The 15,890-nt window shown below is 41.0% G+C and overlaps 1 protein-coding gene across 6 annotated transcripts in view; it reads left to right on the top strand.

Annotated features, from left to right (window-relative positions):
* Positions 1-15,890, top strand: part of SCN8A (sodium voltage-gated channel alpha subunit 8) — a 216,724-nt gene that overhangs the window by 74,957 nt on the left and 125,877 nt on the right. The window lies entirely within an intron of this gene.

Here is a 15,890-nt window from a genome sequence, read left to right as displayed (position 1 = left end):
GAGAATTGCTTGAACCTGGGAGGCGGAGGTTGTGGTGAGCCGAGATCACGCCATTGCAGTGCAGCCTGAGCAACAAGAGTGAAACTCCATCTCAAAAAAAAATATATATATAGCTTTCTAAAGTTCAGTTTACCTTCAACTTTTCAGGTGTACCTTTTTCTGCAAAGAGATATCTACTTATTAGAACAATAGAAAATTATAATTTGGTAGCCTTAGACATCATCTAGTTGATCCTCCACATTTTATAAATTTTTTGAGATGAAGTGCTTTGTCAAAAGCCCACACCACTGCTGGTAATATAACCAGGACTAGAGCTCATGCCTCCTGACTCTCCATGTATTACATCATATTTCTAGTTCCCCACTTTTCTAATTTTTTATTAATTGATTCTCAGCCTCAGTTGGCTCAGTTCTGCTGAAGCTTGGCAGGCAAATAGGGAGAAGAAAAATAAGCTCTGTTTTCATTTTTCCCTAATAATCCCTGTGGTTTATAGGACAGGTCCTAAACAGTGTAGTGGTAAGAGCAGTGCTTCTGGGGGAAAAGATTCCTGTCAGCCCCATGTATTGTATCTTCTCAAGTGAAGGAGCTCTGAGTTGTGCTATTCCAGGGACTTAGGCTTATTATCTGTACCGCCAGTTTTTCAACTGGATGTGATCTTGAGGAAATTTATTTAACCTTTCTACCCCTTGTTACTTTTTTTTTTTTTTTTGAGGCAGAGTCTCGCTCTGTCGCCCGGGCTGGAGTGCAGTGGCCGGATCTCAGCTCACTGCAAGCTCCGCCTCCCGGGTTTACGCCATTCTCCTGCCTCAGCCTCCCCAGTAGCTGGGACTATAGGCGCCCGCCACCTCGCCTGGCTAGTTTTTGTATTTTTAGTAGAGACAAGGTGTCACCGTGTTAGTCAGGATGGTCTCGATCTCCTGACCTCGTGATCCGCCCGTCTCGGGCTCCCAAAGTGCTGGGATTACAGGCTTGAGCCACCACGCCCGGCCCCCTTGTTACTTTTTAAAGGAAGAGTATATCCTATCTGCCATAGTCCATCCCCAACCTATGGTAGGATAGTACACAATCATATGTCACTTAACAATGGGGATACGTTCTGAGAAATGAGTCATTAAACCATTTCATCCTTGTTTGAACGTCATAGAGTGTACTTACACAAATCTAGATGATGTAGCCTACTGCACCCCAGGCTAAATAGTCTAGCCTGTTGCTCCCAGGCTACACACCTGTACAGCATGTTACCATATTGAATGCTGTAGACATTTGTAACACCATGGTATTTCCGCATCTAAACATAGCTAAACATAGAAAAGGTAATGCATTGTGCTACAGCTACAACTTTATGACAGATACAAGGTCACTGGGCAATAAGAACTTTTCAGCCTCATAATCATTTTATGGAACTACCATTCCAAACATTGTTAACCACAACATTGTTATGTGGTGTCTGACTATAGTGGAAAGAGTGCCTAACTGGGAATATAAAACCTTGTTTTAGTTCCGGCTTTGCTTCATGTTTGTACTTGGCCAAATCACTTTAATTTCCTTACTTACAATATTTGCAAAATAGAGTTAGACCCATATCTTTATCTTTCTAATTGTATTTCACACTTTTGCCTATCACATGTTGTATTTTAGCTGTGGCAAACTACTTCCCGTTTCCTTAGTGTGGAAGACCGCTCCACCCACCCACCTTCTTCTGGTCTCCCTCTCTTCCTGTTGGAATGTACTCTGTCTTTTAGTTTTACCTTTTGATATTCTACCCACACAGGCCCAGCCCAGAGGCCTCTTCTTCCTTGTAGCCTAACTTAATTATCCTACACTTGGAGAACTGATTCCTCCTTTAAAATTTTTAAAACACATTAGGATCTTCAGCCCTACATTGGATAAGAAATTGGTTTCAGGTTTAACTCAGGTTAGATGTGGAGGGTACCTGTGTTCCCAATAATGTTTGCAATTTTCTCCTTACTTCACTAATATTAGTGCCATCAGCTTAAGTGATACACACACACGCAGTCCTATATGAGCTCCTGGCAGAAAATTCTTACCAAAACTATGCTGACACACTTTCAACAGGTGTGCAGCACAGAGACCATTACAGAAGGATTTATGTTCATTAGATGTGATTTGAAGTATTGCTAATGAGTTGTATTTCCTGCTTTTGCACAATAAGCCTAAATGCTGCTTTCTGTTTTAAATAAAAACTACATATTTTAAAACTTTGGTTTATTTTGTTGTTAAAAAATTTTTCCCAACAATATAAGGAAACAAAATGATGTTTCAGTTATTTTATTCCCTAAATCAAATTGAGATAAATGCCTTTGAGACGTTGGGAGGTGGGCCCTTCTCAAGGGGGTGGGTCATTGACGGGCATGTATGGTCTTTTCCCCCTCTAAGTATGGTTACCTAGAGGAGAAGGAATTTAATTAAGCATTCCTAAATCAGATTTCTCTTTTGTAGCCTTGGCAATAGACCAATTTTGATCCCATCCCTGTCCAGTTCCAGGTGATCTTGGGCATACCATTTAACTATTTAAGGTCTCAATTCCTCCAATCTAGAAAATTAAGATTATGCTAACAGCTAACATGTCACTTATTTTACAGGTTGCAGTATAGACCATTTATGTAAGAAAAATCCATGTCATCTAATTTGATTGGAACGTGGGGAAGTGACGGAGGAGTAGTGGAAGATGAGGCTGGGGAGGGTGAGCTGGAGCAAATCCTGGAGGGCTTAGAATGTTAGACTCAGAGGTGTGGTGTTTGTTTGAGAAGCAGTAGAGAACTACTGAAGGTTCCTGAACGGGAGTAAGGATACGTGGTGATAGCTGTGCTTAGGAAGGTGAATGGGACTACAATATGTAAGCTGGGCCAGAGGGAAAGAGCTGAAATAGGCAGATCAGCTATGAAGTAATGAGGGTCTGAGTTACAGTGGTGGGAGTGGAAATTAAGGGGATTGGATGAATTCAATGGTTATTATAGAGGTGAACTGATATGATTTATGATAGATTATGGAGGGTTAAGGAAGGAATCGAGCATGCAATTATTCATTTGACAATGTGATAAATTGTTAGTGTTTTCTGTATGCCCGGGCTCTGTTCCGTGCCCTTGGGAACAAAACAGACAAGTTCCATTCTTGGAACTTAGTTGTTGTTGGGGGAAACACATAACAAACAAATACAGAAATAAAATTATTACTGATAATGATATGTGCATTAATGAAGATAATATGTTCCAGCTATTTTAGAGGCTTGTGGTGCTCTAATTTGGTACAGAGACTAAACTTGGAGAATCCAGAAGAATCAAAGATTATATGGTCTCTCAAATATTCAGTATCTTAAATAGGCCTTCAGCAAGTACTAAATTATAATCTTTAAAAGAGCCAATTTTGAAAGCATTTGCCCCTCTTGGATTTTTACATAGATAGGAATCAAATATACTTGAGCATCAGTGTGAGCTATGGGGGTACTTACAGAGAAACTCAGCATTTTCTCCAGGTTTAACTCAGGTTAGATGTGGAGGGTACCTGTGTTCCAAATAACGTTTGCAATTTTCTCCAGTCCTAAGTTCTCATGCAAGTACTAAGCTGTGATTCCAAAGTTCTGAGCCACATAGGGTATAGACATAGACAGCTTTTACCTGAACTCTAGGATGTGTGTTATTAGTCACCTCAGCCATAAAATTCCACTGACTGGTAATTTTAGGAATTAGTTTCTGTTGGTTTCTCCAGGGTGTGATTTGTGAAATCTTCTTATCGTAATAAAAATTTACCTGTGGAATGGGACTATTTAATATTGGCCATTTAAATGTTAGAGAATGTTTCAAGATTATAATGATATCGATCATCTCTGACAATAATTACGCATATTTTAAGTGCTTTCTTAGTCAAGGAGAGAAGACTGTGTCATTATTATACAGAGGGATGCTTCTCTTATGAATTGTTTCCAAATTGACAAATGAGTAGTAAATGTTTCTTTACATATAACCCTATTTGACACAACTTAAGATCAGGATTGTCCCATCATATGACAATTTCTGCTAACTCTGATTTTACCAGAAGAATTTTTGATAGAAGCTCAGAAGATGCATTTCTATTCCAGATACTGTTGAGCCTGCAAAGTTTGGCCTATGGAACCAAGTTTGAATAAAAGATTCCTCTGATTTCAGAGGATAGGGTGCCCCATCTACTGTTCAAGACCAATCCCTCACCCCTGTCTTTGACCCTGTGCCTTTCTACCTCCTCTGGAATTTCACTCCTTTGGTTACCCTCTCTCTTTTCTGTATTTTCCATCTTTTCTCTCATGTAGGTTCCTTTCCCATAGTCTGTAAACACACTCAAAGCCTCTCCCATCCTAATGAATCCTCACTTGACCTCCTGTCCCCAGCTAGTCTAATCGCTTCCCATGCCACTGAAAATCGTAAAGAGGAGCCTTTACTCACCACATACACATATCCTACCCACTCCTCCATCCTTGAAGCCTGACTGCATCCTCACCCCTTTCATGATATTATAAGATCTTCCCAATAACATCTCAAATTGCCAAGTCTAAGATTTTTTTTTTAAGTTCTTAACTCACTAAACCTCTCTGCAGTGTTTGACACCATTTGTTATTCCCTGACTCTTATATCTCTTTACTTCCTTGGCCTAATTTTCCTTTTATCTCAAATGTTTCTTTCTCTTTCATTTTATCAACCTTTCCCTAAAATGTTTATATTCCCCCAGATTCAGTTCTTGGCCCATGTTCCTCTCAGTTGGCACATTCTCCCTGGATGATCTCATCCAGCCTCAGTTCGAGGACTCCTGACTCTAGCCTAGCCTAGAATGTTCCTTAAACATTCAATACCTTGCCAGTCATCTGTGTCTGGATTTGCCACAGGTTACTTAGTATATTCAGAATTGAACTCATTTTCTTCCCCTCAAAACTGCTTATCTTCCTTTATCTACTTTCCTAGTTGATGGCACCATCAAAATTCTAGATATCATTTTTGACTCCCCAATTTTCTTCAGTCCCTGAGGATTGTCAATACTAGGGATATCTCAGTATAATGATGCACGTTTTCACAAGTATGAAACAATTGTGGCTCCAGAAACATTAACTTGCTTCCTCAAGTTCCCTCAACTAGTATGTGTTAGAGTCAGGTTTCTGTTCCAGGGATCTGTGAATTTCACCTTTGTGGTCTGTCTTCCATGCCCTGCTGTCTATATAGAGCATACTGCAGAATGATTTTTTGGTTTTGTTTGCTATCATTTTTAGAGAATTTTCTATCATTTTGCATTGCCTCAATATGAAGTCAGTATAGTCAGCCCTGCATACCCATGGGTTCCACATTTAAGAATTCAACCAATTGAAAATATATGGGGAAAAACACATCTGTACAGAACGTATACAGACTTTTTTTCTTGTAATTACTCCCCAAACAATATAGTTTAACTATTTATAAAGCATTTACATTGTATTAAGTATTATAAGTAATCTAGAGATGATTTAAAATTTATAGGCCGGGCGCGGTGGCTCAAGCCTGTAATCCCAGCACTTTGGGAGGCTGAGACGGGCGGATCACGAGGTCAGGAGATCGAGACCATCCTGGCTAACACGGTGAAACCCCGTCTCTACTAAAAATACAAAAACTAGCCGGGCGAGGTGGCGGGCACCTGTAGTCCCAGCTACTCGGGAGGCTGAGGCAGGAGAATGGCACAAACCCAGGAGGCGGAGCTTGCAGTGAGCTGTGATCCGGCCACTGCACTCCAGTCCGGGCGACAGAGCGAGACTCTGCCTCAAAAAAAATAAAAATAAAAATAAAAAAATAAAAAATAAATAAAATTTACTGGAGGATGTGCATAGATTATGTGCAAATACAACATCATCTTATATCAGGGATTGAGTATCTGTGGATTTTGGTATCCCTGGGAGTCCTGGAGCCAATCGCCCGTGGATACTGAGGAACAACTCTATGTTGTTGTGTTTAGTTCATTTGTTTCATACCGTGTCTTCAGCATGGTATCTGAGACATAGAAAAGGAGAGAAGACTTTTCAAACTAAAATTAGTGAATTTTTATGGGTAGATGAGCTAAGGGGTAGAAAAGTAACCATATAGTTTCAGATGGGCACCCAGAAGAAAGTTGGATATAGTTAAAGGTTAGGTGATTTTAGCTGTAGTATTTCTTTATGAAGAGATTCATACATTCAACAAGCATGTATAAACTCTCTACCTTGTGCCAGATAGGCATCACATTATGTACTCTGCTTGCTAAGCTGAGAAAATCATAGTAGATGGAAGAAAATCCCTCCCCTTCATGGATCTCAGGGTCCAGTGAGAGATACTGGTATGTAAACCTCAATAACAATATTCTGTGTTAACTGCTCTAATAGAAGTAAGTACAAGTGTTATAGGGACACACAGGGGGGAAGGACAATTCTATTGAAGAGAGTTGAATGGGGCTGTCTTCATAAAGGATGTGATCTTTGACCTGGACCTTTAAATATTAAAGTATGGTTAAAAAAAAAATTCACCTGTCAGAGAAGAGATGAGAGAGTAGTTCAGGTATGAGGAATAGTGCATATAAAGGCTGAGAGACATGACACAGGTTTGTTTAAAATAGTGAGTGTAGTTGTGACTGAAGCATAGAGTGTGGTTTGGTAAGACAGGAGATAAAGCCTGGAGGCAGTTGGAGCCAATGAGTGCATCCTGAGGGGTTTTGTTTTCTCTCACTTCCAGAGTTCCCAGGTCGGAAATAACCTTTGGGACCCATTTTGAGCTAGGGCAGCCTTGGTCTGGATTCTTGTGCACAAGTGTCCTGCTGGCTTGTGCCAAGTGTGTGGGTCCAAATTAACAGAAATATTAGCCCCTTCTTGTCTTCTTCCTCTTCTTTTTTTTTTTTTTTTTTTTTTTTTTTTGAGAGAGCCTTGCTCTGTCGCCCAGGCTGGAGTGCAGTGGCACAATCTCGGCTCACTGCAACCTCCATCTCCCACGTTCAAGCGCTTCTCCTGCCTCAGCCTCCCGAGTAGCTGGGATTGCAGGCCTACACACCACTACGCCCAGCTAATTTTTTTGTATTTTTAGTAGAGACAGGGTTTCGCCATGTTGGCCAGGCTGGTCTGGAACTCCTGACCTCAGGTGATCCACCCACCTCAGCCTCCCAAAATGATGGGATTACAGGTGTGAGCCACCGCGCCTGGCCAGCCCCTTCTTGTCTTCTAAAGGCCACCCCATGTTTGCAGCCAAAGAGCTGAAGGAGTGGCAGTATTGTGTGATAGCAGCGGCGGCATCATAACCACATTTAACGAGAGCCTGTTCTGTACCAGCCACTGTATTAAGGACTCCTTATGACCCTTCATTTAATCTTGATAGCAACCTGATAAAATTGGAATAGTGATTGATGGCACCCACTTTATCAATAAGAAAACTGAGCCTTAGCAACCTTAACATGAGTTCCCTAAGATCATGACAGCTAATGAGCAACAGAACTGGGTATTGAATCCAGGTCTTTCTGGCCTCAAAGCCTGTAAACCACTGTGCTTTCTTGCTTTCTAAGAGAGAGGAGAGTGAGAATAGATTCTAGAATATGAATTCAGTAAATAGAGGTGTTAACATGCTTTACATAATAAGCCTGCATTTTGCTCTTGCTTAGAGCAGCTGTAGTCTGTGCACCTTAAGAGGTTAAAGGAGAAAGCGATCAAAGTCAAATTTATATTGAAGGACAACAAGGAAGAATGGCCATGGAGGAGGGTCAGACCTGCCCTGCCCTGGGGAGCAGCCTTGTGCTGGCTCAGCATTGAAGCAGGTGCACAGTGCTGCTGTTCTGCCAGGTATGGCTTCCTGTGACCAGATTCCTGTGATGTGAGCAGGAAGGGTGGCAGCTACTCCAAATGTGGGTTGGAGAGCATGGGGTTACAAGGTCAAAGCAAATGAAGAAGTGTATGCAGAAGCACCTGGAAAACTAAAACCACAGGCAGATATGGTGCTAGCATTATCTTCATCAAACTGAACTTGGAGAAAAGACCGTAAACAGCTGCTGTGACCTCTGAAGCACATGCAGGGGGTTCCTTTTTGCAACAGTTAAAGCTATTAAGTAGAGGAGATTCGTTCATTGATCTGAGGGTTGGACCAGATGGCCTGGTGCGGTAAAAAGAGTTTAGAACTAGAAGCAAGACAGGAGGTCTAGTCCCTGGCAACTCCCCCGCCCTTCTCCTGCTCACTAGTGCTGTGACCTTAGTTTAGGCAGAGCATTCTGTGCTTGGTTTTTTGTTTGTGAAACGAATAGTTAGATTTGAGTAATAGTCTTGAAGCTTTTTAAAATTGTAGTATGCTATGATAATTAAGAATATAGGCTTTCTAGTTAGATTGCCTCAGTTTAATGCTAAATTTCACCACGTAATAGCTGTGTTGTGGGCAAGTTACTTAACCTCCTGCCTCAATTTTATCATCTGTAAAATACTACTTACCTCATAGAGTAGTTGTGAGACAATTATTATATAAAGTATCTTAGTAGGGTGCCTGCCTGCCACTCAGTAAATACTTAATAAATGTTGAATGTTATTATTTCTTCAAATAGACTCATAGGTAAAATTATCAGTCACTAAGAAGGAATTTTTTAAATATGGGATTTAGAGGTCTCTTTTGCTCAGTTCTCAGTATAGTGGAATAGAGGCGTGGAAAATGATAATTCTAAATAGTCATGCAGCTCAAACAGGAGTACATGCCTAGGGAAAAATTTTGCTGGTGTCCTTATGTCCTGGTTTGGTTTAGTATTTCTAAGGGGAGCTGGATAGCACCACGACATGGGTACTCTGGAAATGCATTCGAGTTATGCCTTTGCTGGAGCCTTTCCTGGGACACACTAGGGCCATATAATATAACCTATATTGTAATTTTACTTGAGGAATTCACTAGGCAGATTAGCATAAATCAGGATTCTTTTCAACATGGCGTAGTCATTTTTACATAACAGGTCATTTGTTTCTGAACAGCTTCCTAGCCTGATATAGAATCTGTTTAGATTCTGCATTGTATTTTCCCTTATTAAAACAGGGAAATTTTGAAAAGACACTTATTTGTTGCTTGCTATATTGGCTGTGTGTATACTCATAAATAAATGCCAAATTGCTGTTGATTAATGAACAACTGGCCAGTTGCCTAGTTCAGAAGAGATGCATAGGTCTGGGGGAATGAAGTACATATATTTTGTTTAGGCAGACAAGAATTTAAGGCCAGAGAAGTTGGCTAAAAATGAGAGGACCAGTTAGTCCCAGAGATCAAAACAGTTAAGATCTAGGGACAGTCGTAGTCATTGCCAATAATAGTTATAGTCAGATAGACTCAAAGGTTCCCAGCTGCCCTCTTGTTTATTTAGCTCAATCTCTGAGCCCCTAGGTGTTCATTATGAAGCTCATCAGATGGCCTGCAGGTTACCTTTGCCCTAATGGAGATGTTGACCTCTCAGGATGGGGAGAATTGGTTGAGTGAAGAGCTACTCTCCTGGGCCATGTGTTTCCCAGCAAACCAGGAGCTGGATAATAAATATTTCTTGAAGAAGCGTTCTCTTCTATGATATGCTCCACCCCTGCATTGAGTACTCTTCTGTATAAAGTCTTTTCATATGTATGCATCCTTTATTGTTTTATTTTATTGAAACAGGGTCCTGCTCTGTTTCCCAGGCTGGAGAGCAGAGGCGTGATCACAGCTCACTGCAGCCTCAACCTCCTAGGCTCAAACGACCTTCCCGCCTCAGCTTCCTGAGTAAGCTGGGTCTACAGGCACATGCCACCACTCCCAGCAAAATTTTTTAATTTTTTTGTAGAGATAGAGTTTTGCCATGTTGCCCAGGCTGATCTCGAACTCCTGGGCTCAAGCAATCTTCCCATCTTGGCCTCCAAGAGTGCTGGGATTACAGGATTACAGATGTGAGCCCATCCTTTTTGTTTTTTTAATTTATACTTGTGTGGCTAAAAAAATTATTTCAGTGGGTAGGGGTGGAGACATGCTAATAAACTAGCTGTACTGCAGTACTGTGATGACTGTGTGTGTTTATTGTTTTGCATCTGCGGTATGCTAGGATTTGTTTGGTATGTATATGAATGTGCTCTACCTGGCCATGCACAATGTTCCTTCCCCTAATAGCAGGCCCCAAAGAGAAGATAGCTTACCCTGAGTTAACAATGGCAATGCTCCTACATTGTGTGCTCCAAGCCCCACATTGCTAATTAGAAATGAAAAGCCTGTGCTTTTCAGAAGGCTCGTTTTATGCCAGCATGACACATTTATTAATACTCCATGCCATAACTTGTTAAGAACTGTTCTAGCGCTCTTAATGGGCCTTGTGCTGAAACACATTCAGTGGCTGTTGTTGTAAACCGATATTTCCCCTTGGGCAGTAACCGCAATCCAATTTCAATTTCCCTTTTAACTCATTTACTTCACAAAGATCTAATTTAAGACAGATTAGGTAAAATATTATTGGACTTCATGGGCACCAAGTGGTTGTTGTTTAAGAAGCATTGTAAAAATCCAAAGCTTGCTGTCCTTTCCACTGCATCTGGGCTTTGAAGGATCTGGCGTTGGAGCATAGTGTTGAACAAGAGATGACAAATGTCCTTTTCTGGATTCCCACCAGCAGTTTAAGTTTAACAATGATTACAAAGGTTTAATCAGCCATGTGAAACATTAATATATATATACACATGTGTATATGTATATATGTGTATGTGTGTGTGTGTATATATATACATATTTCAGAGTCAACCCATCACCAGTTATTCCTTTCCATTTTCCCATATTCACTGTTCTCCTGACAACAGGTGATAGAAGTAGGGGAGATAGTGCAGGGAAAAGGCATTGTGTGATGCAGTTCTGCCTTGGGGCTGCTCTATGCTCCCCCCTGCTGACGTAAGTATGGTACTATCAAGCACAGTTGACCTTGGACTTGACAGACTTCAACATAAGGAAGCAGAATAACTAATTCAAGAGAGTTCTACAAGGATAATAATAATAGCCTCTCCCCTCAAATTTATGGTTTGCTGCTTTGTTGCACTTAATCCTGGATGCTCTGTGAATTTTCTAAATCATAGAATTACAGATATCGGTGCTGGAAAGGACCTGCCTGTGCCCATCAGGCAGCCCTCTCTCTTATTTTATAGAGGAGGAAAATGAGATCTAGAGACATGCAGTGGCCCACCCAGGCCATACAGTTAGGTAGAGGCAGGTGAAGAAGGAGAACACAAATGTTTTAGCACATGACCTGAGAGATGATCTAGGGGTTCCACAAATCTGGTGAGCACAGATTCCTGGATTCCTGGATTCCTCTGCACACTTATTTAATAGAACCCCTGGAAAAGGGATTTATGACTTTCTGTTTTTTAAAAAGCTACTCAGCCCAGGCCGAGCACAGTGGCTCACACCTGTAATCCCAGCACTTTGGGAGGCTGAGGCAGGTGGATCACGAGGTCAGGAGATCGAGACCATCCTGGCTAACACGGTAAAACCCTGTCTCTACTAAAAATACAAAAATTAGCCAGTCGTGGTGGCGGGCGTCTGTAGTCCCAGCTACCTGGGAGGCTGAGGCAGGACAATGGCATGAACTCGGGAGGCAGAGCTTTCAGTGAGCAGAGATCACGCCAGTGCACCCCAGCCTATCCAGCCTAGGCGGCAGAGCAGACTCCATCTCAAAACAAAACAAAACAAAAAAGCAGCTGCTCAGCTCAGGTGCAGTGACTCACAGCTGTAATCATAATCCCAGCACTTTGGGAGGTCAATGCAGGAGGACTGCATTAGGCCAGGAGTTTGAGACCAGCCTGGACAACATAACAAGACCCTGTCTCTACAAAAAATAAATATAAAAAATAAGACAAAATAGAAAGCTAGTCAGATGATTCTTATGCAGTCAGTCTGGCCTTAGTTAGGAACTAGTATAAGTGTATCCCCTGGGGCAGATCAGCTTTGCCATCTGTTTTTGTATGGCCCACAAGCTAAGAGTAGTTTACATTCTTAAATGGTTGGATGTGTGAAAATGATATGAAATTTAAGTATCTGTGCCCATAAAGTTTTACTGAAACGCAGCCACTCTTGTTGGGTTGCATGTTGTCTATGGCTACTTTTACACCACAGTTATACGAGTAAGTTGTTTTAACAGATACTGTACGGCCTACAAAGCCTGCAGCATTGACTGCCTGCCCCCTTTCAGAAAAAGCTTGCTGGTGCCAGGTATATTACTTATCTCTTTCTCGTGTAACCACTGCAAGCCCCAGTATTAAAAGGGAAATTCCTAAGCTTTGAGTACTTGTGTTTGTCCGAAGACTATCTTGCTTTTTTTTTTTTGAGATGGAGTCTCGCTCTTTCGCCCAGGCTGGAGGGCAGTAGTGCGATCTTGGCTCACTGCAACGTCCACCTCCTGAGTTCAAGCAATTCTCCTGCCTCAGCCTTCAGGGTAGCCGAGACTACAGGCGCACGCCACCATGTCCGGCTAATTTTTGTATTTTTAGTAGAGATGGGGTTTCACCATATTGGTCAGGCTGGTCTTGAACTCCTGACCTCATGATCCACTCACCTCGACCTCCCAAAGTTCTGGGATTACAGGTGGACTATCTTACTTTTCAGATGAGATCTATTTGTGAAAAACTGCATGCAAATAATCTGTAAATCTAATTACTTCAATAATAAAACATGTTTTATTGTAATACAATTTCCTACTAAAGTATGGGAGATTTATCTTCATTTCAGTTTAGTGTGCTAGATGTTTATTTTTGTTAATAGAGAACTCTTTTTATACTTGATGAAGATATAAGGTGTAAATATTTAGAAAGGGGTGATGGTGAATGAATTTCATTTTAAGTACAACATTCAGTACTCAAATTAATTAGGAAATTTCTATTTCACACATCAAATGTCCTTAGTAAAGCCTTCTGCTTACAAAATCATAGTTTTTGAATTCACTAAAGATGCTTAGTTTCTCACGGAATCATCAGTCTCCCACTTGACAGCTCATGACTGGTCCTAATTCAGAATCCTACTACCTCCTAGTTTTTCTTCAACCAAGGTATAACAGTTTCCAGTTCCTAATGGCTTCCTTTTGTTTTTCTTCTTCTCCTTTTCCCTCACCTAAAACAACATAAGCATTTGGTCATGAACCAGTCAACAGACATTAATTAAGCACCTGCTGTATGCCAAGCACTGCCGGCACTGAGTCAGTGATAGGAAATACCCTCCATACTACCTCTAGACCTATATTTCCGTCATGACCAAACCAAGAGACAAGAGAAATGGAAAGTATAGAGTACATTACTTTTAAAAATCCTGCCGGGCACGGTGGCTCACGCCTGTAATCCCAGCACTTTGGGAGGCTGAGGCAGGCGGATCATCCGAGGTCAGGAGTTCAAGACAAAGCTGGACAACATGGTGAAACACTGTCTCTACTAAAAATACAAAAAAATTAGCCAGGCACAGTGGCAGGCACCTGTAATCCCAAGTACTGGGGAGGCTGAAGCAGGAAAATTGCTTGAATCCGGGAGGCGGAGGTTGCAGTGAGCCGAGATTGCGCCATTACACTCCAACCTGGGCAACGAAAGCAAAACTCTGTCTCAAAAAATAATAATAAAAAAATAAAAATCCTGTTGCCTGTCTCTAATGAGAGGTTTTGTAGGTGATTTTGTAAAGGCCTGGCCTGGTGGTTTTTGGGTCTTGGGGCATGAGCCAGTGCTTCTTTCGTTGTTGCTTAGCTGCCCTACCTACCCTGGGCACTCAAATTTCTCATTCACCAGAGAATTCATCCCCCACACCAGCTTCATTCTCTGCCATGTTGACACTAAATTGCCTCCCAATCTGGCACAGTAGAAGCTGTTGAGAGGCTCGAAGCTTGGCATAACATGCTGCTCTTTGTTGCATGACCTTTGATGGGTGGTGTTCTTCTCCTGAGCTTTTGTAAAATGTACAGAGGATAATAATTCCTCCTTCACCCATACCTCATGGGAACTTCATGAGGTTGAATGAGGAGGTTATTTAAAAGGCTATTTTCATAGAGGGAGTTGCTATAGAAACACAGAGGGGTACAAGTACTTCAGAGAAGGGGTTTGGGGGAAGCCCTGGGCTGTTTGTTTCTTTGAGAAGCCAAGATATGGAAGAGCCATAGCTCAGTCCTTGATGTGTTTGTTTCAGGTGAACCCTATGTCTCCTACTTCCCCTTGCTTTTAGGATTAGGCTTTTTCTGCAGCATATCCCACCAGAACCAGTATACTCCAGTACAATGTACACTGCAGTACAATGTCAAACACTAGGGCTGGCATAGTGGGCATTTGTAGAATGAATCTAGCTCAATACTTTTCCACTGGGAAGAGAATGACATGACTCTGGTAGATTAGGAAAGGAAAGAATAGAAGATAAGAAAAGAACTTTAAAAAAAATCCACTAATAACTGTGTATTGGGAGTACATAGGCTGATCATTGTATTGGAACTGTGGAGGGAAGCATAAGATTGGTTCCTGCCCTCAAAGAACAAAAGCCTAATTGTAGGGGATAAAGGTTAAAAAAAAAAAAAAAAGGTGGGAACTTTTCATAAATGACTTTTCATAAATCAGGTAAAGAAAGACCTCTGTTGCTAGTTTGTTGAGTGCTTTTATTATGAAAGGTTGAATTTTGTCAAATGATTTTTTCTGCATCTATCAAGATGATTGTGTGATATTTTTTCTCCTTTATTAATATGTTGCATTGCATTGGTTGATTTTCAAATGCTAAACTATCTTCGCATTTCTGGGATAAATCCCACTTTTTATATGCTACTGGATTTGGTTTGCTGGCATTTTTGTTAAGGCTCTCTGTGTCTATATTCATAAAGGATGTTAGTATAGAGTTTTCTTATGACGTCTTTGGTTTTGTATCAAGGTAATACTGGCCTTTAGAATGAGTTTAGAAATGTTCTATTCTCTTCTATTTTATGGGAGAGTTTGTTTAATTCTTTAAACATTTGGTAGAATTCATCAGCAAAACCATCTGGTCCTGGGCTCTTCTTTGTGGGGGTTCATTTTTTAATGCAAGGTACAGAAGAGTATTTATGGAACAATCCCATGTGAGAGAGACTTTTTAAGGACGTAGATGTATGGTTTTATTTACGCAGAAAATTTCTAGAAGGATATACAAAAAAACTGGTATCAAAGGTTGTCATTGGGTAATGAGATGGAACTTGGTCTTATGTTCCTTTTTTCTTTTAAAAAAAAATCATGATCATGCATTGCTCCAAAATTTAAAAATGAAAAACTACTTAAAATGACTAGCATTTGGCCATTTGCTCTTTCACTCACAGGGTGAGATGTTAGGACTGTGTGTCTGCCACTGGCCTGTCTCCTTAGGAACTTGCAGTCTCGTAGGCCCTTGCATCTCTCTCCACAGTCTGCTCTCCCTCTTCCCTATTTTATTCTCCATTGACAGTAAATTACTGGTCAGTTCTCTGAAAAAAAACTGCAGCTACATGCTACTATGCTTTCAGACATGTGATTTTTGTTCCCTTACCTTTCCATCCCTTCCCCCTAAATCTGCCCAATTAATTTTTCTTAATTCTTGTTTATCCTTTAAACCCCCTTCCAAATATTAGTTACCTTCCTTTGTGCACTTCGCAGCTCACTCTCTTTTTTATTTCCCAGCCAAGGGGGAAAAAAATCTCACCCTCCTGCTGCCTCTCATACATTATGCATATTTTTGTTATTGAACTTTGTACTTACCCTGCATCATAATTACTAGCTCACATACGTGTCTTCCCTAAAAGTACAGTTTTATTCAGTGTTGTGTCCTGGTAATTAGCACAATGCTTGGCACAGACTAGATGCTCAAAAATATTTTAATTCAATTGAGTTCAGAAGACGAGGCATTCTGGGTAGAATAGAATGAGCCATATAAACAAAGGCCAACGTTATG

This window comes from Trachypithecus francoisi, unplaced genomic scaffold (genome assembly GCF_009764315.1).
Source record: "Trachypithecus francoisi isolate TF-2019V2 unplaced genomic scaffold, Tfra_2.0 Lachesis_group11, whole genome shotgun sequence".
NCBI classification, from domain to species: Eukaryota; Metazoa; Chordata; class Mammalia; order Primates; family Cercopithecidae; genus Trachypithecus; species Trachypithecus francoisi.
The sequence above is the reverse complement of the archived record's forward strand: the minus strand, read 5'-3'. Positions and strand labels throughout refer to the sequence as shown.